Source organism: Scyliorhinus canicula, chromosome 9 (assembly GCF_902713615.1).
Source record: "Scyliorhinus canicula chromosome 9, sScyCan1.1, whole genome shotgun sequence".
NCBI lineage: Eukaryota > Metazoa > Chordata > Chondrichthyes > Carcharhiniformes > Scyliorhinidae > Scyliorhinus > Scyliorhinus canicula.
This window is the reverse complement of record NC_052154.1, coordinates 9,386,235-9,409,969: the sequence shown is the minus strand read 5'-3', so window position 1 is coordinate 9,409,969 and position 23,735 is coordinate 9,386,235.

The following is a 23,735-nucleotide window of genomic DNA, read 5'->3' as shown; positions in this document are numbered from 1 at the left end:
CCAAGCCATTTCACCTTCTCCTCCCCCCCCCCCCCCCCCCCACACCCCCTGCCTCTCGACTCCCCAGAAAACATGCCCGCCTGGGACACATGGCATTCTGCCCATCATCTTTCTCATACAAGGCTGCCTTTGATAAACCTCGTGTGAAGCAATCAACTGAGATCCTAGAAGCTGGTTCCAGCAGATGTGAGTGATCCCTTGCGCTATTCAAAGGGCAGACAGTCCTCCCAGTGTCCTGATCAACATTCAGTCCCCCCCCCCCCCCAAAAAAAACAGAAGGTCAATTGGCCATTTGCGTGCCAGAACTCCATCGGGTTTTCTGCCCCACTCTCTTCTTGCTGCCCTGAAAACCGAATGACATCCTCGGCCAATTCAGAAGACATTTAAGTGCCAACCAGATAAACAGGTAAGATATTATATAAATGTGATATTATTGAAACCAACAAACATGGCCACAAGTACAGAGTGCTCCAGTAGAGTACAATTATAATACATAATTAGGAGATCGTGCTGATGTTATATCGCTCCCACTTATCATTGATTCTTTACTCATTACTAAGTGGAGAGGTGCAGTAATCTGCCAGTCTGACTCATATTGAATCGTTATACCTTGGGCTAGATTATGAAGCGGGGATATAAACTGAACTGTGCTTGCAGTCGTGATCCTCTCCTCATTTCTCCATGACTCCACCTGCATTCACAGGAATGTGGAAGGTGATTTGGTTGAGTATTTTAGGATTTTAAAAGGAATTAAGACAGACAGAGAGAATTTCCACTGATAAAGGAGTCTAGGGCAAGGCTGCATAATCGGAAAATTAGTGCCAGACTGCCCTCCAAGCCCGTGCTGACTATGCTGCATGAACGATGGTAAAAGTGTGCAGCTCTCCCACACTGAGCTCAAATAATAATTTTAAAAGGTCGATAGATTTTCGCTGAAGAAGTCTACCAAAAGATATGCGGTGGAATTCCCCATTTCTATGACTATGGGCGGGTTTATCTGATTGCTGACACCAAAATCCCATTCAGCGATTGGCCGGAGAATCCCTTTCGACGCCGAAATCGGGGGCGGAACTGTTTTGCGGATGCTCCACCCCCTCCAAAAGGGCATCATCGGCGAATGTGCCGCACGCCGTTGGGACGGCCTCGGGACGTCACCTGAAGGTCCTCCCCTGATGCTCCGCCCCCCAATGGGCCGACTTCTTGATGGCGTGGGTCTCTTGTGCCCTGAGGTTTTGTCAACCTCAGGTGACGGCTGCGGACTGTGTCCAGTGACGTCACGGTCGGGGGGAGGAGGGGCACTCTGCAGGCCGGTGGGGGGCTTCGGCAGGGGCTGGGGTGACCGGTGGGTAGTGGTCCAGGGGTGGCGAGGGGGTGTTACACGGGGGGCATTATCTGGGAGGCCGGGTCTGTGCACGCCCAGGGCCCTGTTGTACGGCGCGACCATTGCATGTTGTTGCCGTGCACGTGTGCAGCCATGGACCCAGCAATTCTCCGGCTCTTTATGTCAGGAACGCCAGGAGTTTTATGTGGCGCAGCTGCTAGCCCCCACCAGTCGGAGCATTGGTGCGGGGGCGGCACTGACTGTTTCAGGGGCTGGTTTAGCTCACCAGGCTAAATCGCTGGCTTTTCAAGCAGATCAAGCAGGCCAGCAGCACGGTTCGATTCCCGTACCAGCCGCCCCGGACAGGTGCCGGAAAGTGGCGACTAGGGGTTTTTCACAGTAACTTCATTGAAGCCTACTCGTGACAATAAGCGATTTTCATTTTCATTTTCATTTTCATTTCATTGTAAAACTAGACATTTCCTCTGGGCATAGCCTCAAAATCGGAGAATCCTGCCCGAAGTGTTGATGCCGGAGCAGGATTCGTGGACCTCTACGACAGCAAAACTGGCGCCGCACCTGGACCTCCTCAATGTCCGTTGAGGGGCTAGTACCGGCGCCAAGTGGAACACAATTGATTCCATTGAGAAATGGTACGGGATTCGCCTGTTTCGCTATTGACACTCAGGAGGCCAACAAGCTGCAGCCACATATACACACTGCACTCCTCACACACACTACCCCAGCCAACAAGATGGCAGTGAGGAGAGTGGCACCCCATTTTACGGATGACGGCCTTGAGACCCTGCGAGATGCCATGGAAAAGAGACGGGCGCACCTGCACTCTGGCCCGGGAAGAAGGCTACAAGCTGCCGCCGTTCGTCGTGTCTGGGCGCAGGGGCCAGAGGTCAACAAAACAATCCGGACCTTTTTCTGTTTACCCCAACCCCGAGGAGAAGACTGTCGGGGGGGCCGCCGGACCTGTGGCCCTGAACGTGGTCGGCAGGCCCAAAGAAAGGGCTTGTGTCTTGCTGGCTCCACTGGTGATGGAGCTGGTGTCCCCCGCCCCAATCCCAGCCACAGCCGGAATCCCAAGTGCCGACCAGTGACAAGGACACCGACACGGACTGGATCCATCGACCCGAGACCCAGGACACGCCGGAGCTTGAGTCCAAGAATGACACAAATTTCCCATCACAGCTGTCTTCAACGCCCCCCACCATCCCAGACACACTCATCTCGGTTGGGCTTTTTAGTGAAGAGGATCTTGGGGCAGTCTCTGTTGCGCATCACACACGTGCTCCGGTGCAGCAGGTGGAAGTAGGAACTCCTGAGGGGGCAGATGGTCAGAGGCGGGCCGACCCCAGGGACCAGCTGCCGTCCAGCCAGGTATCGGCCGTCGAGAATGGACAGTCCCATTGATTGTGGAGATGCAGTCACAGAGCCAGGAACAACATGACGGGTTGATAGCGAGCATCCAGCACCTGCAGGTGCATTTAGAGAAGTTTAACAGCGTGCATGAGCAGGATTGGATTGGATTTTGTTTATTGTCACGTGCTGCGATGTTGTGGAGGACGCAACAAGCCGCTATGATGTGGGCAGCGCTCTCAGCGTCAGACTGGAGGGCCCCTCCGCAGTGATCCAGGCACATGAACCACATCTTCAGGATGAAGAAGCACCGCTCGATCACACCCCTTGTTGCTGTTTGGGCATCGTTGTAGCGGGTCTCTGCGTTGGTCTGTGGCCTCCAGATAGGCGTCATCAGCCACGGCTACAGCGGATAACCCCTGTTGCCCAGGAGACAGCTCCAGCCAGAGGTGCACCTCTAAGAGGAACCATCGACTGTGCCAGGGTGAAGGCGCCGTGCACACTGCCCGCGTATCGGGCACAGACGTGTACCATGCATATCTTATGTCCATATGTCAGCTGCACATTCATCAAGTGGAATCCCTTTGGTTTGTGAAGAGCAGCCCGTCTTCTGCAGGTGCTCATAGGGCGACATGCATCCCATCGATCACCCCATGGACCTGGGGCGTCTCGGGGAAGGGGGAAGTGGGGAGGAGGGAGGTGAAGGGAGGAGGGGGGAGGATAATGGAAGCATTTGAAAGACACCCTGAAGGCTTACCTTAAGAAATACATCATCGGCATCAACGTCTGGGAGACCCTTGCTCAAGAGAGAAGCACATGGAGGAGCCTTCTGATTGAAGGGATGCAATTCTTCAAGGACACCCAATAGCAAGAGGAGGCCCGGAGAAGGAGCCTGAGAAAGGAAGAACAGTGATAAGGTTCCACAGAACCCGTGGCCAGTAACACAGAGTTTCTTCGGTGGATAATCATACGCGTTAGCGAGTGATCGCTGAAGATTACATACACTCCATTCCCAATCTATCCTTTAATGGAATGAACATCCTTTTGTCAAACCAAAGTTTAAAAAATATATTTATTTCTTTCGCTTCATGTGCATTTTACACATATTTACATACACCGTTATTAAAAACTAACCCACCGCAGATGTCTCCTGCCTCTGCTCGATGATTCTGGATTGGAAACAAAATGTGCAAGTAAACAAGCTTATAAATTTACCTAACATCGGGGCAAACCGGCCAAGTAAGTGCTGTCCCTTTAATTTCCATTCAGCTAGCTCATCGCTTCCATGAAAACACTTTGGAAAAGTCAGATCGGGAGATTAAATGTGGCACGCTTTCAGCGCCCATGTCCGCGCGTGGGGACGTCCGCATAGCCCTACGCGCATGTACGGCACGCGGTCTCCGTAAGCCAGAAGAACGTATGGACGTTACGGGCCCCGTGCTCCTTTATACATTTTTGCCACTGTGTCTGCAGTGCTGTCCCTATGATGGGGCAAGATCTGCATAGGTCAGAAATGTCTGAATTAGATTGCTGCCCTCTCCAGATGGGTTGAGAAGCCAATCTGCCCAGTGCATTTATATGGCACTGGTATATGTTTAAGAACATGGGAACTTACAAATAGGAATAGGAGTAAATCATATGCCCTCTCAAAGCCCCAAGGAAATCTCGACTGATCTTCTGCCTCAAGTGTACTTTATCACCCACCGCCCATGATTCCTCGAGGGACCCAAAATCTGCCTGTTGTGGAGTTAAACACATTCGGCAATAGAGCAATCACAACCCGCTGTGATAAACAGCTACATAATTTCACAACCCTTTGAGTAAAGAAATTTTTCCTCATCTCTTTCCGAAATGAACAACCTCCAATCCCGAGACTGGGCTCCTGTGTCCCAGACTCTCCAGCCCAGGGAACCAAACTCCCAGTGTCGACTGTGTCAAACCCAGAATGAGAGCTTTAAATAGAGGGTCGGCACAGGTGAGCGGCACAGTGGTTAGCATTGCCACCTCACAGCACCAGGGTCACGTGTTCAATTCCAACCTCGGGTGACTGTCCGTGTGGAATTTGCACGTTCTCCCCGTGTCTGGGTGAGCTTCCTCCGGGTGCTCCGGTTTCCTACCACAGTCCAAAGATGTGCAGCTCAGGTGGTTTGGCTGTGATCAATGTGCAGGGTTACGGGCACAGGGCAGTGGGCCTAAGCAATGTATTCTTTCGGAGGGTGAGTGCAGGCTTGATGGATTGAATTGCCTCATTTTGCAATGAATGGATTCCCTGGACCATTTTAGTGAGGTTTAGAAATGAGAACTTGGGTTCATTTATATCACATTAATGTATGCCATTTATTGCCAAGGTGATAAAATAGGGGACAATATATATTAACATATTCTCAAAAATATCCTTGAGGTCAATCCAGGATATTTTTCCTTTTGCTTTCCATCCTCTCAGTTCCTGTTATCTTCTTCCCACAATGCATCGCACAATCATTATCTTTTTCTCTGTCTCGTTGCCTCTCTTGCTCTTTTCTACCTTGGCAAAGTTGTAGATTTTAGGCCAAGCCTCTCCATCGAGTATTAAAGAAATCCTTGCATCATAAAGAATGTATAAAGCGTTGGACTCGCACACAACGGCGAAGGCATTCTTTATAAACAACACAGGAACTCTCTGCCAAGCTAATCCGCAATTTACTCATGATGTGTGTTCCCAGTACTCCGCTGGTAGAGATGGCCCCAGGCTGAACGGTACTTTGCCTCACAGATGAAAACCAGGCATTGCCCCTCCTGCTCTACATTTAGCACAATACTAGTCAACTAAAAAGAAATATCGTAGTTACAAGAGAAGAAAACTGGAAACAAAAATCATGCTCAAGTCGAAGTAAAATGAAAAATCAACCCTGAACTGGTGAGGAATGATAAGCACCGTGTGTTTTTCAAGAATAAATCAAGTATTTCTCAGTCCTTTGGCAGTTGGGAAAAGACTACTGCTGCTTTGCTCAATTTTCAGTCTCACTTGTGATCAAATCCTTGTGTCCTTTTTATCCCAATGCAGTTCATGAGCAGAATAATTCTATTCACTGTACCTCGGTACAAAAATAATAAATCTAAATCTAAATGAAGAAGCTCCTCAACCAATCTTTGATGTCCAAAGCATCTCATCTGGGCAGAGGAAGAAAGTCAAACACAACAACACAGGCGTGGTGGTATGCCTGTGAATAGTTTTGTACAGAGTTAGTATTGCGACCTCCAACCAGCTGGTGGTATCAGACATCGGTCAGGTCGCGTGAGACACTCGGTAGTTGGCAGTAAGGCGTACAACAGGACAGTCGCACATAGGGTAGCTCCAGGAGAGTTCACCAAACTCTTTCAATTACTTTGTCCGCTGAGGAATCTGTTTGTTATCTTTCCACCTGTTCATCGATAAATCATCGTTCAAGTTAAAAGAACAGATGTTCTGTTTACATCATTGCAACGGCAAGATTGCAGAACACAACAACAGGAAGGAAAGGGGGTGGAGCGTCTCCGATAATGAAGCCCGTAATCTGTCCAATCGTGAGAAATGACCTTGGTTCAGAAGATCAAGATGTTGTGCTGGTTTGCATGGAGATAAGAAATAACAAGACAATGAAGCCACTGCTGGGCCCCCAACAGTGGCTGCACTGTAGACCAGAGTGTAACTTAAGAATCAATGGGTGCTAGTAAGGAAGGCACTGCACTAGGATTCCTGCGCAATAGCGCGATGGCCCAACGCCAGCTCCGAGAGCGGCACAAACCACTCCGGCGTCGGACTACCCGGAAGTTGCAGAATCCTCCGCACTTCCGTAGGCGAGGCCGGCGTCGGAGGGGTTGGCGTCGCGCCAACCGGTGCCGAAAGGCTGCCGTGGGCTGGTGCAAGTTGGCACATGCGCAGAACCGCTGCCGTGTTTTAGCACATGCGCAGAACCGCTGGCGTGTTTTAGCACATGCGCAGAACCGCTGGCGTGTTTTAGCACATGCGCAGAACCGCTGGCGTGTTTTAGCACATGCGCAGAAACGCTGGCGTGTTTTCTGCGAATGCGCAGAGGGTTTCTTCTCCACGCCGGCCATGGAGGAACCATACAGAGGCCAGTGCGGAGGGAAAGAGTGCCCCCACGGCATTGGCCCACCCGCAGATCGTTGGCCCTGATCACCGGCCAGGCCACCGTGGGGGCCCCCCGGGGCCGGATCCTCCCATGCCCCCCCCCCCCCAGGACCCCGCTCGACGGACGACAAGCCAGCTCCCGCCGGTATGGACCATGTGCAATTCACGGCGACGGGACTACCAAAACCGGGCGGCCGCTTGGCCCATGGGGGCCCGGAAAATTGCCGGGGGGGCCACTGGCAACAGCGCAGCGTGATCCCCGCCCCCGCCCAGAAACCGGCGCCGGAGAATTTGGCAGCCGGCGTCGGGATGGGATTCACGCCACTCCCCGGCAATTCTCCGACCCAGTGGGGGTCGACTTTACCTTCATGTCGACTGGCTATGCAGCCTCGAGGATGAGTTCTTCGAGTATATTCAGGATTGTTTCTTGGAACAATACATTGTGGAACCAACCACGGTACAGACATTATTAGATCTGGTAGTTTGTAATAAGACAGGATTTATTAAAGCCCTCATAGTCCAGCATCTTCAGATCATAGCATGACAGAATTTCATGTTCAATTTAAGGGTGAGAATTTTAGATCTGGAACCAGCGCCTAAAAATAAATAAAGGTAATTACAAAGATATGAAGACAAAGACGAATGTGGATTGAGAAAGTAGATTTAAATTTAAGGTAAAACATCAGCATTGACAAACCTTTGAGGGAATTAAAGGCATCATGGTGTCACAGTGGTTAGCACTGCTGCATAACAGCATCAGGGACCCGCGTTCGATTCCGGCCTCGGATGACTGTCAATGTGGAGTCTACACATTCTCCCCGTGTCCACATGGGTTTCCTGCGGGTGTTCCGGTTTCCTCCCACAGTCCAAAAATGTACAGGACAGAAGGATTGACCATGCTAACATGCCCCTTAGTGTCGAAAGATTTATAGGTTCGGTGGATTGATCATGATCAATGCGCAGACTAATGGGAAAAGGGCGGAGGGTGGGGGCCGAGGTGGACTGCTCGTTCGGAGGGTTAGTGCTGACCCAATGGGCCAAACGGCCTCCTTCTGCACTGCAGTGATTCTACAGATCCCATTTAAAAAGACAAAAAAACTTCATAAGTAACAGACACCCATAAAATAATTACATTGAGATTGGTAGCATTTTTGCAGCAGCACATGTCTAAATTCAGCATTTCTTGTTAAGCTTTTCCCAAAGACTTGAACAAAATCAAAACTTCTCGTTATGAAAAACGCAACATAAAGCTCTCCGTGTGTAAAAAGACGCCCAGGACTGTAATTACAAGTTTATGGCCCTGTGACATATTGATACTCGTAGAATGTGAAAGTATAATTAGGACCTGTTTTTCCCTGTGTTGGAATGGCACGTTTACGTCTGATGGGTTCAATATAATTTGAGGTACAAACAAATGGGGGGTGATTCTCCATCCGTCTTGCGCCCAGCGCATATCCCGTTAATTCCAGGAGAATAGTAGGAGAGTCCCAGATGGGATTTGTGATGGGCGCTGACTGGAACGGGCCGCTCATGGCCCGCAGCGCCTGGCACAATCTGCTTCACGTCTTCGCGGGGCGTGAACCAGATGTGCGTATTTTAATGAGCATTTACATCTGTTCAGACCATTACAGGTCAGAGTCTCCCAGCTCCTGGGATCCTCCCTCCTACCGGAGCAGGGTGAGGCCGGCAGGAATCACTGCTGGTCAGCACTGCCAAGGCGCCAGGTTGACAAAGCCGGTATGCCAAGGGACATTGCCATGGCACTGGGGGCACTATCAGTGTGCCAAGGGGCACTGCCATGCTTCAAGTGGCACTGCCATGGTACTGGAGGCACTGCCAGTGTACCAAGTGGCACTGCCAAGGGACGGGGTCTGAAAGGGGCATGGCCATGAAGGGATGGGTTTTGAGGGTGGCATGACGGGGGCGGCATGAAGGGAGGATGAAATTTGGCAAATTCATAGCGGGGTGTCACATACCTGGGGGGTGGGCGTTGGGTGATTGGTGGGAAGTTCCTGCTGCCGGCTTGTAGGGGGTGGGGCCTGAAGCGAGACCTTTTCATGAGGCACCTAATACCTGGTGGGGATGCCCGCCTTCTCGCTTTGAGATCGGGCCAGCTATACGAGTCCAGGCTTGCCAACATCCTCAGGTCCCACACATCATGTGTGCAGTGGGTTTCACCTCTGGCTCCAAAATTATGACCAAGTGTCGGACAATTTCAGCTGTTCCGGCGCAATTCATGCCCTTTTTCCCACCCGAAATGCCACCTTTGTGGGAGAACTCTGGCCATTATTTTCTTAAAATCTGCCTGCTTCATTTCAGCATCTATCAGATAAAAGAACAACTTCCTCACTCTCAATCTTGCTTCATGATAAAGTCCTTGTTTAAGATTCAGGTTCTCTTTCCTTCAGTCCTAATTTTACGCATTGGCATGCCCCTTGGAATCTCTCGAGGTTATCGGCCGGAATTTCCCATCCATTCCCGCCGGAGGCATCTTCCACTCCTCACAAAAGCAGTTTCTCCAGCCTCTCCTTACCCTCCATCTGTGTTTTCCACCAAACCCTCACCCTGACACCATCACCACCAAGTGTTTTACAGCTGGATGTCCTTCAGTCCTCAGCCCACCCCATGTGACTCAGGCACCGCCTGCCAAATCAACCTACCAATCGACACGCACCGTTAACTAACCAATCAAAGCAATTCTTAAAGATTAGAGTTGATTTGTATTTTTATCGAACCCAGCAACATTAAAGGAACAGTGATATATTTCCAAGTCAGGATGGTGAGTGACTTGGAGGGAAACCTCCAGGTGCTGATCGTCCCATCTGTCTGCTGCCTTGTCTTTGTAGATGGTAGTGATTGTGGATTTGGAAGGCTCTCTCTAAGTCTTGGAGAGTTCCTGCAGTGCATCCTGTGTAGGGCACACGCTGCTGCCACTGTGTGTTGGTGGTGGAGGAAGTGTTAGTTCAAGACGGAAGACTTATCTCTCTGTGCAATGATACATGCGGCTACGCACTAAACTACACCTATCAACTAAGATGACCTTTACTTAACTCCTGGATGGCCGGCTCTGTGCAGGTAGATAAGGCCTTTATCTGAGTCCCCACGTGTGTCGACTGGAAATCGTCAGATTCGTCTCGGCTGCGGCTTGTCTCTCGCGGGTAGCGATCGTGGTCTTGAACTTGGCTGGTGGTTATTCTGCAATTGCTGTGGGCACAGTCCAGTCCCAAAAGAGACCAAGTGCGCAGCACTTCTTATCCTTCTTCTCTTTTGCACCCTTTTGGGCGCGTGTAACTTAGGGGCCAATAGATCAATAGGGTCTCGATCGCTCTGATCGATACTGGCCAATTAGGGGCCAATGGTAACTTGATGGCTGGGCGGGCCCTAGTCGTTATTGTTCCAAGTGCATAGGCCTTTCCAAATAAGGGGAGATGGCGCCGGGGAGTCTGCTACTGTTGCTATTCCTTAATTTGAGTCTGTTGTCCTGGGGAAATCGGTGATTGACCTTTAACAGGTGCAAATTTCAATTCGGTCTGGTTCTCCTTTGCTCAGTACAGAGAGGCTGTGCACTGTCACTGTCCTGGCTTGACTACAATTCCCTTTATCCTTTGCGGGTGGCCATTTTAGATGGCCACAGGTTAGTTGTCAAAGATTCTCGAAAGTGTTTCTGTGAAGCACTGTGGTAGTATGACTAGGGGTATTACGGTACCTGGGAGTGTGAGCTGCCATTGGCGCAGAGGGCTTGCTGCCCATTGGCCCAAGTATCGTGTGCTTCTTAACCCTATTGGATAAGAGGAAGGTAGCTCCGCCTATGAGGCGGGGTATAAGAACCCGTGTTCCCCTGCAGCGAGGCCATTTCGTGTACGTCTGCTGCCGGGTTCACTTCTTGCTAATTAAAGCCTTTTGTTTCGGACTTCACCTACGTTTCGTGTCCATTGATTGTGCATCAAGCACCTTTGAACATTTCACTATGTTGAAGGCACAATGCAAATGAGAGTTGATGTTGCTGCTCTGTGCAGATTATCTGGTCATTATCACATTGCTGTTTGTGTGAACTTGTGCACAAACTGCCTGTGAATGGCAGAATGAGGAACAGCTGCCATCTGTAAGCCAAGGGATGGGAAAGCGAGAAGCAAGCAAGAACAAAAAAAAAGAATAGCAAGGGGAAAACCAAGCAAAATGGAGCAGGGGTTGCAAACGGGAATCTTTCATAGTGTCTCCTGTCAACGCAACATGGCCGTGAAAGATGGTCACAAGAAGTGTTCTGGCAAGCTCAAAGGGCTGCATGGCCCACTCCTGCTCTTATGATCCTCTTGTCGGCAGGTAGAGTGCGGCAACAGACTGGCCTGCCGATGGGTGCCAGGAAGTTGGGGGCTCACCCACCCGTGCAGCCCGTTGAAGATTCAGCCCAATTTTTCAGGCCTCCGGTCCTTTCATGATAACGTGGAAGGTCATTGACCCCAAACGTTGCTGCTCTCTTCACGGGTGCCGTCTGACCTCTCGAGCATTTCCGCACTTTCTTGCTTTGCTCTTCCTAAAACGTCCGCAAATGTTTCGCCTTTTTACATTTTTTTCTTCCCCCGAAATCAGACGGTTGCGAAGCAAGTACAGGATTGGCAGTAGCATCAGCTGAAATGATGAACATGCAGAATGCAAACAAGTACAAATGAGATCTCAGCTTCCCAGCATGAGCTGGTGAACAAACAATCTATTTATATTGCTGCTTCAAATCTACATTTGTCATATATTTGCCGGATGTTTCCTGGGAATGTGAAAATTGAAAGGTTTTGTTTTCAGCGATCCCTGCATTCTCTGGGATGGGTGAGGTTATTAAATTATGGTGGCATTTGTCTTGTTCTCCGATGACTGCCAGGCTAAAGAAAAGGTTAAACCTACTTGTGCTAATGACACATTAGTGATTTTTAAAAATAATCCTGAATTTCAAGAATATTGCGTTTTTAGGAAGAGCAAAGGTCTATCAGGTCCCTCTCTGATCGATCAACCCCTTGTGCTATCCCAGCATTAACAGCACTCACCTGTCTTTTGCCCCCTCCATTGGTGAACTCCCATCCACCTGTTTCACGCCCATCCCTTGATTTCTGTCCCTTGAACCCAAGTAAATTCCCACGCTGCTGGGCTTGTTGGTGAGTATGACCATATTTCTCGGATGGCATTCCCACCGGCTTCTCACCCACCCCAACCCCTCAAAAGGTTTACGCTTGGACGGGCAAGGCCTCAGGTCAGCCCATGCCCTTGTGCCAATGGAGGCACTCAAGTGGCCAATTATTGACCACCTCGAAGCCATTTCTCTTCCAGTCTCAAATTTCAGACTGGCGGGAAGAGTTCCAGGGCAGAGGGGAAATTTGAAAATGAACCATCTACGTACGGGTAGGTGGGTGCAGGGTGGGGGTGTGGGGGACGGATGGTGGCTGTGTGGTGCAGTGGAGGCACCTCCACCAGCAGGCCCCTCTTAACATCAGGCACCAATCCCAAAGATCTGACTGCCGCGGCGACCCTCTTTCTCACCAACACCCCTTCCCCCCCATACCCTGCCCACTCCCCTGGGCCTCACCTCCTCCTCTCGCCCTGAGACATCCCTCGCCATGTTTACCTGTTCCTGAGGTCCTGGGCCTTAGGCTCTGGGCACTGTGTACTTCTAGAACTGCTGGCCAATCATATTAGCTGGCAGGTCGCTGAGGCATGTCGCTGAGGCAGGGCTTCACCCCGAGGGAGTGGCAGAAGCCCCGCCTCCAGCCAATTAACACCTGCCGGAGTGTGAAATTGCTACAGGACAGGCAGCACAGGCAGGAATGTGCTCTCTGCCAATTTTAAGGATCGAGGGAATGGAAACCCTGCCATCCCACAAATCCTGACCAAACATCCTTGGGTCAGCAGTCAATATGGGATGGAACGTAAGTACTGGATTATGTCATTCAGTCCCACAAGGATGCTCTATTATTCAATTAGATTATGGTTGGTCTGTATCTTAACTCCATCTTTGATTTTATATTTCTTCATTGTTTTTGGGAAGCAAGGATACCAGCAGTCACAACTTTGAAATTTTCACCAGCTTTTGGAGGAGCAATTTTCAGATTTCTATTCACCTGGATGTGACGAAGTGCTTCTTGGCAACACCCTTCAATGGCCTTGCTCGAATTTTGATATTCGGCCTCCAGGTTCTGGACTTCCCCCACCAGAGGAAATAATTTCCCTCTATGCACCCCAACAAACCCTTTAACCCAACCCCGCTTTGACAAAGGAACATCTGGACTCGAAACGTTAGCTCTTTTCTCTCCCTACAGATGCTGCCAGACCTGCTGAGATTTTCCAGCATTTTCTTTTTGGTTTCAGATTCCAGCATCCGCAGTCATTTGCTTTCATCTTTCAAACCCTTCAATCGCTGGGAACCTGTGGAAACAATCGGCTGCCTGGCTTATTGTGAAGAAAGTCGGGGAAAAAAGCTGGAAAATGGACACGACAGAGGGTATTAACATTTTTTTAAAATTTAGAGTACCCAATCATTTTTTTTCCCCCAATTAAGGGGCAGTTTAGCGTGGCCAATCCGCCTAACCTGCACATCTATGGGTTGTGGGGGTGAGACTCACGCAGATATGGGGAGAATGTGCAAATTCCATACGGACAGTGACCCAGGGCCGGGATTCGAACCCGGGTCCTCAGCGCCGCAGTCCCAGTGCTAACCACATGGCGCCCAGAGGGTAATAACTTGATGAAAAATTCAGTTGTCGGAAAAGGCACAAAGCAGAGAGTTTCAAATCCATTGATGGTCCTCCCTCTCCTGATATCTCCACAACCTCCTTCAGTCTCACAACCCATCAGGATTGATGTGCCCCTCCAATTTTGGCCTCTTCTCCATCCCCAATTTCCCTCGCTCCACCATTGACAGCCATGATTTGAGCTGTCTTGACACTAAACTCTGAAATTCCTTCCCTAAAACCTCTCCGTCTCTGTCTCTCGAACTTTCTCTTCTCCTTTAACATGCTTGTTAAAGTCTCCCCATTTGAGCAAGCTCTTGGTCACCTGAATTAATGAGCGGGATTCTCCAGCCATTTGCTGGTGGTGGGATCCTCTGGCCCAACCGGCAGTGCACCCCCGCCCGGAAGTTTCCCGGTGGCAAGGGGTGGTTTCACTGGGAAATCCCATTGACAAGCGGCGGGAGTAGACAATCCTCCGCCAGCGAACGCCGCAGCCAAATTCTCTGTCCCCGCTAGCAACGGCAGAGGAGCGGACTCGCTACGGAGAATACAGTCCAATATCTTCTTACATCGACAGCTCGTTGTCAAATTCTGTTTGGTAATCACTCCTGTGAAGCCACTTGTGAGGTTTCATTGTGCTAACGGCGCTGGGGAAATTGCTGATTCGTAAAGAGCCGGCCGGGAGTTAGAAGCACGTCACCCGAATTGTGAGCGGAGGTATGAGCTACAGCTGAGCCACTACGGCCCAGCTTGAGCATCCAAATTTGCCCCCTGGTCTCATTGTTGCACCAAATAAAAGACTTTTGTGCAAATGGGCAAAAGATTGCAGCAGCAAATTAATTCACGAAGCAAAACTCACATCCATCCCAAATATGTTCAATAAACTAAATAACTCTCCTGGGCATGAGGGGAAAAAATGAACAATTACATCAGTATTAAATTAAATTACATTTTCCAATTAAATCCTCCCTGCCTTATTTATACAAAGAAAATTAGTACCCGATTGTTTTTAATGCTGCGTCTCATTGTTCTGTGAATGACAATCTCCAAAGGACTTTGACCTAAACAGCGGACATTAATCCACAAAATTTATCATTGTTGAGGCAGGAAAGAATGTGTTGATTAAGGTATTCCTCGTTGAAACCAATAAAATGGTGACAGATAATTAAAAATGAAATATGGCTTCATTAAGACAGAATTACACTTGCTTGCACTGCACAGTCACTGATAGTTTTTTTCCGTTGAAGTGAATGGATAATTTATGATATTTTTTTTGTGATAATGTGTGGTACATGGTTGAAGTTGAAGAAATCCACAGGGTACAGGCAGGTACAATCGAATCTTTCCTTCCCTCTCACCTTGATTAAATAACGTTCTGTTCTCGCAAATAGGTTTCGATTCATTTCTTTTTGTCTGCAATTTATATCCTTATCTGATTGGAATTTAAGAACGCTGAGGCCTTTCTGCACTTTGCAATTCACGTGTTGGTATAGAAGTACATAACCCAGACTTGTACTCTGGGACAGTACTGAGGGAACACTACAGTGTTGGAGCTATTGGGTGTTGTTTCATTCGACTGAAAAATCGGGACACAGGGACAGGAATGTCATGTTCTGTAGACTGCCCAGACTGGTGAATGATGAACGGCAGAACATTTTGTTTAAAGATAAAGATAACTAGGATGAATAAAATGATAAACTACCAACATTAATTAACTATTGTAGAGCTACTGCAAAATACATGTATCCCCTGGCATGACCTACTCCCAACTCCCCAGCCATAGGGTCGCGTTATGGGTTTACTCTGCCACCTAGTGGTCGGGGGTTGTGCATAACTGTTTTATGCATATCATCACAAGGAGGAGGCCACTGAGCTTCTCGAGACTCTCCCACCCATTCATTGAGTTTGTGGTTGATCTGTTGCCCAACTCCATATTTTCCCCATATCAGCCTATTTCCACCTCAGTCTCATCCCGTGGCTTGATCCCATCTTAGCTCATTTACTGCTGAAACACTCATTCATGCTCTATTACCTCGAGACTGGACTGTTCCATTGTACTCCTTGCTGGTCTCCCTAATTCGACCTCCACAAACTTGTTGTCATCCAAAACTGCTCAGCCTTTAACTCACAATATGTCCCATTCCTCTATCATCCCTCGCTGACCTCCATTGGCTCACAGTCAAGCACTGCCCTTGATTTAAAAATTCGAATCTTTCTTTTCAAATCACTTTGACGCCTTGTCCCTCCCTATCTCTACCTTCTCCACCAGCTCCACAACCTTCCCAGATATCTGGAATCATCTATTTCTGACCTCTTGTGCATTCCCAATCATCCCACTACCGGTGGCTTCTGTTGCCTGGGCCTCAAGCTCTGGAGTTTCCCCCTTACACCTCTCTGGCTGTCTGGCCCATTTTCCGCCTATAACACACTACTTCAAACCTACCTGTCTGACCTTGCGTCTCCTCATGTAGCTCGGGGTTATACATTGTTTTGTAATGTTCCTGTGAATCATCATGTGATGTTTTATGATGCTACATTAATATAAGTTACTGTTGTTGTTGTGTCTCTTAATACCTTTGGCTAACAAAACATCTATCAGTCTCAGACATGACATTATAAACTACCTCAGCACCAATTAGCATGATAGAATTGACATCCCTCTTTGTGTGTCCTAACTTCACGCCTGAACGGTCAGGCGGATGATCAGTTGGATGATTCCCCCAAGTCTTGGATTCTGTAACCAGCGGAAGTATACACACACAATCAGTTTCCCCTTAAATGGCAAAATAACATGGAGTGTCCCCCCCCCCCCCCCCACTTTCCTCCCACCCCCAGAAACGACATTGGCATAAAGCCGACATGCACCACGTTGACCCACTCGCAGCCATAACGAGGAGCGAATGGGACTTCCACCCCTCATTGGGTGGACGTTCCACCCTCCGGAGATGCTGGGTATCCGATTAACAAGCAGCTCCACCTGCGCCCCCTCCCCGCACAGCGCCAAGAAGGTCTCGGTGGCTGCTGCCGGGACTGCAGGAAAAGTAGATGGATCCCAGAGCAAATAGGTCTGGGGTTTTGGGCTGGGAAGAGTTTGCGTGCGTTAGGTAATGGGACAGGCAGCGGGAGAAGGCGGATTTAAGCAAGCAAATGGGTAAGAAGGAAGCGTGGGGATGGGGGGGACCTCACGCGACTGGTCAAGAGAAACACCAGAAGAGCGACATCCCCCTTCCTCCTGCCTTTTAAACATTTAAATGCTTCCCACTCGCGTCCTGTTACCCACTCCAAACATTGCATGAGATGGGCAGCGTATTGGCAGGGTTAATGGGCTTGAAAATAAGCCTCATGAACCCTTAATTATTAGTTTAAATATGGCAGACCACCTGCCCCCACCCCTCCTCCCCCACCCCACCCCAATGTTTTGGAAGAGAGATTGGTGGTGGGTACAAAGGGGGTGGGATGGGCACCCACCCCAATTTACTTGCCCCTCCACCCCTGCCAAGGAAAGGTACCTACCAGGGGGCAGGTAAAATTCAGTCTAATGTCTGGAAAGCTTCTATCAAACCTTTCAGTTTCTGGGGAAGACAGCCATAGTGGGTGTTGAAGTGCCAATGACAATGTTTAAAGACGAGCTAATGCTTCCAGAGCCCAGATGAACCATTGTTATACCGTCAATTCACTATGAGACCGTGAGAACAAGTGAATATAAGGCTTTATTATCCAGGAACTCGCCTGCCAGTGTCTGCTGTACAAATGAGTTCCACCCACAGGTGGCCGGTCTATATATCACCCCGGTGAGGGCGGAGCCCACCGGGGTTCCAGTACAGTACCCGGAAGTAAACCGTGTTATCATTTCCAGGTCATAGTTCACAGCACTATATAGACAGTTCCTACTTAGGTGAATACATTCACCACAACCATTTGTCACTGAAACAAAAACTGATTAGTTTGTCATTCATCTCATCAATCTGTGTAGAATGGCTGGCGACATAACAAGATTTACTACATGCTTAGAAGTAATTAAAAAAGAAGACTTGCATTGATATCTCACTTCTCACAAAGCTTATTACTGCAAATAAAGTATTTTAAAAATCAAGTCACTGCTCCAATGGAGGAAATGTGACAGCGAATTCGCACAGAGCAAGTCCCCACAAACCATAATGAGTTAATGACAAGATAATCTGTTTTGGGTGGTGTTGACTGAGAGGTAAATATTGCTCAGTGCTATGTCCAATTGTTCAGTTGTTCGGTGTTTGTTTATGGGTATTTGTTGACTGTTTTATGTTCCGTGTGCTATTACTCAAGCCTGTCATGTGGTTACAGAGAAACTGAAAGCAAGCTGGAAGCTATCGGCCGAGGCATTTTAAAAGCATTTGTAATAAATTCCTGTTCACACATAAAACCTGGTGTGTGTGTCATCTCTGCACAATGGTGGCATGATAGCACAGTGGTTAGCACAGTTGCTTCACAGGTCCAGGGTCCCAGGTTCAATTGGGTCACTGTCTGTGCGGAGTCTGCACGTTCTTCCCTAACTAGAACCTTAGTTAGGCCACACTTGGAGTATAGTGTTCAATTCTGGTCGCCACATGACCAGAAGGATGTAGAGGCTTTAGAGAGGGTGCAGAAGAGATTTGCCAGGATGTTGCCTGGCATGGAAGGCCTGGCATGGAAGGCATTAGCTATGAGGAGAGGTTGAATAAACTCAATTTATTCTCACTGGAACAACGGAGGTTGAGGGGCGATCTGATAGAGGTCTACAAAATTATGAGGGGCAAAGACAGAGTGATGGTCAGCGACTTTTTCCCAGGGTTGAGGGGTCAATTACTAGGGAGCATAGGTTTAAGGTGCGAGGGGCAAGGTTTAGAGGAGATGTACGAGGCAAGTTTTTTACATGGTGGGTAGTGGGTGCCTGGAACTCGCTACCGAAGGAGGTGATGGAAGCAGGGAATCTCGACAAATAGATGAATAGGATGGGAATAGAGGGATACGGACCCCGGAAGCGTGGAAGATTTCAGTGCAGACGGGCAGCATGGTCGGCGCAGGCTTGGAGGGCCGAAAAGCCTGTTCCTGTGATGTACTTTTCTTTGTTCTTTGTTCATTGTGTGCATGGGAATGTTCCGGGTGCTCCTGTTTCCTCCCACAGTCCAAAGATGCGCAGGTTAGGTGGATTGGCCATGTTTAATTGCCCTTAGTGTCCATAAAGGTCAGGTGGGGTTATGGGGATAGGGTGGAGGTGTGGGGATAGGTTGGAGTGTGGGCTTAGGTAGAGTGCTCTGTCCAAGGGCCGGTGCAGACTCGATGGGCCGAATGGCCTCCATCTGCACTGTAAATTCTATGATTCTATGATCTCTGAGGCACAAAACACATCAGTCAGGACTCTCCCTTTTTTCTTCCAAATAGAACAATGGGATATTTTTTTGGGTAGTTCTGAGGGAAAATGGGCGTTGGCTTAACACCTCACTTCCTCAGTGCTGCTAGATTTGATTGTGTGCACAAAGCTCTGGAGTAGGAATTGGAAACCATAATCTTCTGACTCATAGGCAAGAGTATAACCAAAGAACTGAGCCATGGCTGACATACAAATCTCTCTGAAGTGTTCTGAAAGATTTGATGAGGTGCTAAACCTTTGCTGTTCATTTGACTTCTAATTTTAATTGTTTATGAGAGAGCAATGACTCTTTGTAGCATTATTGCTAAAGATGCAGGAATGTCGGAGAATGCTATTGACCGTCTTCTGATTTTTAATTGTAGAGGTAGACAACCAAAAACTGGTCCTTTTGCCTTCACCTCCAGTTTGTTTCGTTTGCAAGTAATTAATCTCCTCTTGGGTATTGCAGCATACTGACCAGAAACCTGACTGGACCAGCCAAATAAATATTGAGGCTACAAGAGCGAGTCAGTCTCAGAATTCTGCATACAGTAACCTCCCTGTCCACCATCTACAAAGCGCAAGTCAGGAGTGTGACAGAATACTCTCCACTTGCCTGGATGGGTGCAGTTCCAGGGAAAAGCAAGCCACTTGGTCGACGCCCTATCCACCCCACATACCACCAGCCTTCCTCAGCAGCAGTGAGTACCTTCCACAAGATGCACTGCAGCAACTCGCTGAACCTTCTTCAGCAGCTCCTTCCTAACCCCTGATCTGGCCACCGAGAGGGACAATGGCAGCGTATGCAGGGGAACGGCATCACCTGCAAGTTGCCCTCAAAGCCACACCGCATCCTGATTTGGTACTAGATTGCTGTCCCTTTACTGTCACTGGGTCCAAATGCTGGAACTCCCTTCCTAACAGCACAGTGGGTGTACATTCACCACATGGGTCTGTAGCGGTTCAGGAAGGCTGCTGAATGTGGACATTCGAGATGGTCAATAAATACTGGCCTTTCCAGCGATGTCCACTTTCTGTGGAAGAATTAAAACATTGGTCCTAGTGAATCCATTATCAGTGGAAGCATAATTCCTGGAGGTCACAGACAAATTTGAGTTGCCAATGTCACCTGTTCACACAGACACCAGCCTGTATACATCACACTTTTTGATGCAATTGCCTTCTCCTGTACTGAAAATGTTCAAGAATCTGTCACTCATGGACATGACCTTTCTGCATGTCTGAGTCCAGTGAGTGTCGTCAGACGATTGAACGGGTATCGCTGATGACAGTGGATTTGAGCCAAGCTCAGAGCTCTGCTTTTTTTAAACAGTGAAGACAGGAAATCAATCATGATGTGCTGATTCCACTTCACCCACCCCATTACACTGAAATCTTTGGGGCGAAATTCTCCGACCCCCACGACGGGTCGGAGAATAGCGGGAGGGCCTTCCCGACATTTTTCCCGCCCTCCCGCTATTCTCCCCCACCCCCCGCCCAACTCCCGACCCGAATCGCTGCTGCCGTTTTTTTACGGCCGGCAGCGATTCGCAGCTGTTCGATGGGCCGAAGTCCCAGCCCTTTACGCCGTTTTTACGAACGGCAAACACACCTGGTCTGGCCGTTCGTAAAAACGGCGTCACAAACTCGCTTTTTATAACCATGGCACCGATTGGCACGGCAGTACCACGGCCGTGCCAAGGGTGCCATGGGCCCGATGCCCTTTCTCCTTCCGCCGCCCCGCAGTATCCATTCGCAAGGCGGCTGAGGGGCAACCCGGCCCGCGCATGCGCGGGTTTCGCGCAAATACGCGATGACGTCATCCGCGCATGCACGGGTTGGAGTCTTCCAATCCACGCATGCGCGGCTGACGTCATTTGATGCGTCAGCCGGCGCTAACTCCGGCAAGCGGGCTTAACGATATTCATTAAGCCCATCATGCTGGAGCCTACGGCGTTGGGCTGCTAGCCCCGACCGGGGACCAGAATCGGTTCCCGGTCGGGAAGGGGCGCGCTGGCGTCAAACCCGCCCGGGTTTGACGCCAGCCTTACGATTTCTCCCGTTTTGGGAGAATCTTGCCCACGAGGTCTGTCGTGTTAGGTACACTGGTCTAACACTGGCTGCAACTGGATGCAGCTTAGATCAGAACGATACTCCAGACCTTGAAGTTAGTTCAATCAGATTTATTGAACTAATAGCACAGTTCTCTGTGATTTCAACTCTCTGCTAACTTAAGAGTGATTACTCTGTCTGACTGAACCAGACTCGCTCTTAGCCACGTGCTGGAGGTGTGAGATTGTAACAACACCCTTGACTGACTCTCCAGATGTTCATCAGTGGAAAGAGGTGGAGTGTGAGTGCCTCGTGTCTTTTATAATCAAATCCCACCCCTGAGTGTCCTGCCTGCTTATTGGTCATGTCCTGTTCTCTGTGTCCATTAGCTGTTTGTATGTATATCATTGTGTGTGTCTCTGCATATCATGACAATGTCTTCGTCACCTCCACCCCCCCCCCCCCCCCCCCAACCCCACCCCCCCCCCATCCCGCCCCGCCCAAATCAGGCACTGACTAGTTCAGAATAAGTAAGAATCAAGTCTGCAACAAGAACCTGAATTAATCTACCCCCAAATTACCTTAGAAATTCTTAATCACAGCACCTTACGAGATCTCTCAGCAACATTACAAAGTGTTTGACTTTCAGTGAATTACTTTGCATAATTGTTTAATTTGGTATTTCTTTCACCCCACCAAAGGTCTAGCCGCCAATTTTGCGGAATTCAGCCCCTCCCTCCAACTTTAAGCTTCTCACTAAAATCTACCTACTTCCGCCAGACCTAAAAGCTCACTCCATGGTTGGTGTTAAGTTTTGTCTGTTAACGTTCCTGTGAGGCATTGGGACGTTTTGCTATCCTGAAGGTGTGATATAAATATGCGCTGTTGTAAGCAGGTATGACAAATATTTACTCAGAACGAGCAAATTCCCAGCACAGCAATGAGGAAGAGTGATAAATTAAGTTGGATCTATTTTTTGCCTCAGATCTGCCTGCCCTCGTTCGAATAATGGGATATTTGCTATCTGCCTGAAGCGTTGAAAATAGTAAACAGGCCTACCACTGAGCTTTCAGACATGAGGGGAGGGGGGGGGGGGTCATGGACAGTATGTCAGGTGGCTCACTCGCTGCCTTGCTTTCCAATCCCCCCCGCCCAGTCCACATAATACGGGGGCTATGAGTGGAGTGCGTAAGGTGCCCACAAGCCTGCCCAGCTTTAGGCCAATTGAGACCCTGAAGTGGCTAATTATTGCTCACTTAGCCCTCAATCTGCTCATCTGCCATAACACGCTGGGCAGTGGCAGCCAGGAGGAAGTGGTGTAATAACCAGCACGGGATATACGGCGTGGGGATGATTGTTTTCCCCTTGCTTCTTGAGGAGTGAGAGCTCCCCTGCTAGGGGCGGGGTAGCTTACCTGTACTTGGATAAAAGGTCGGCCAGTCTGGAACCGACTGACAGAGAGCGAGTATCCGGTGAGGTTCTACCGGTACTCATGGATATAATTGTTGTAAAATAAATGCTTACTTTGGACTCCCCGATCCTTATAAAATGTAGGATGGTCTTTTTTCAAAACACTTTGATGCAAAGGTGGGACGAAAGGTGGGGGTGCATCATTCAGGAAGTGCCCTGTGTGTGCCGGGGGCACCCTTCGTAAATCATTACCCATCCACCTCCAACCCTGTACAATGTGCCACCTTTCCTGGCCTCAGGAACTGTTCCCCCGGCTTCTTGGCCTCATAGCGAGAGTGCCCGATCCCAGCCCTCGCTAAAATCCTAGGAATTACCTGGGGTTGATACCCGTGGACCTCCTTGCAGTCCAAGCATTGGCCACCACTGAGATCCAGCGTAACAGGGACTGCTGATTGGTTTGGCAGCTTCCAAGGTCAGGGTTTCCTCCCGCTGAGGGGCATGAGTTAGCTTGTTTCGGCCACGGCCAGTGTGTTATCGCAGCAGGGCGACCTTTAAAGTTGCTCAGTTTGGGATCGACCTTTCTTCTTGGGGCGGGGAGCGAGCAGTCCAACCTAATATCTCCTCCAAAGTGCACCGTCTCTGACAATGCAGCAGTCCCGAGGGGTCGCAGGCAATGCCACCTTGGATTATGCGCTTGATTCTTGAAGCCGGGCAGTAGTATAAACAATGAAACATTTATCTATTTGGATTAAAGTTTAAAGAGTCGAGAGTCTTGACATTTCTTTGTGCTAAAATGCTTGCCTTACCCCCGGACATGACAAGTGTGGACGCTTTTATCCCTCCTTATAATATCCAGGCTTTTAAAATTGAAGCAAGCACTCCATGGTCAGTTCACCTTGTTGTATCTCATTGTCTCTCCTTGGGAAATCACGAATTGCTGGTGCCCAGGACTGTGGGACTGGATCCTGATAACGTGACTCCTCATCGGAACGTAAGAAATATTGGCAGGCCATTTGGCCCCTCAAGGCTGTTCTGCCATTCGATGATATCATGGCTTATCCAATTGTGGCCTCAAAGTAATTTTCCTGCCTCCCCAGCGACCACCCCCCCCCCCCCCCCCCCCCACCAACCCTCCAAAGCCTGCCACCTAGCCTTTGACTCGCTTCTCCATCAAACATCTGCCTTTAATATGTAAAATAACCCAGTCTCGCCTGCCTGATGGATTATTATATCAGAAATATTCTGCACTCCACTGTTCCTGGTCAACTTATTTAGCACATTCTACATATATTAAACATTGTAAGAAGGAAAAATCGCAATTTAACTGCAACGAAAAGATGCAATTGCCTGAGGCTGCAGTCAACTTTGGGTTGTTCATGTGTTTTGTTGATGTCATGG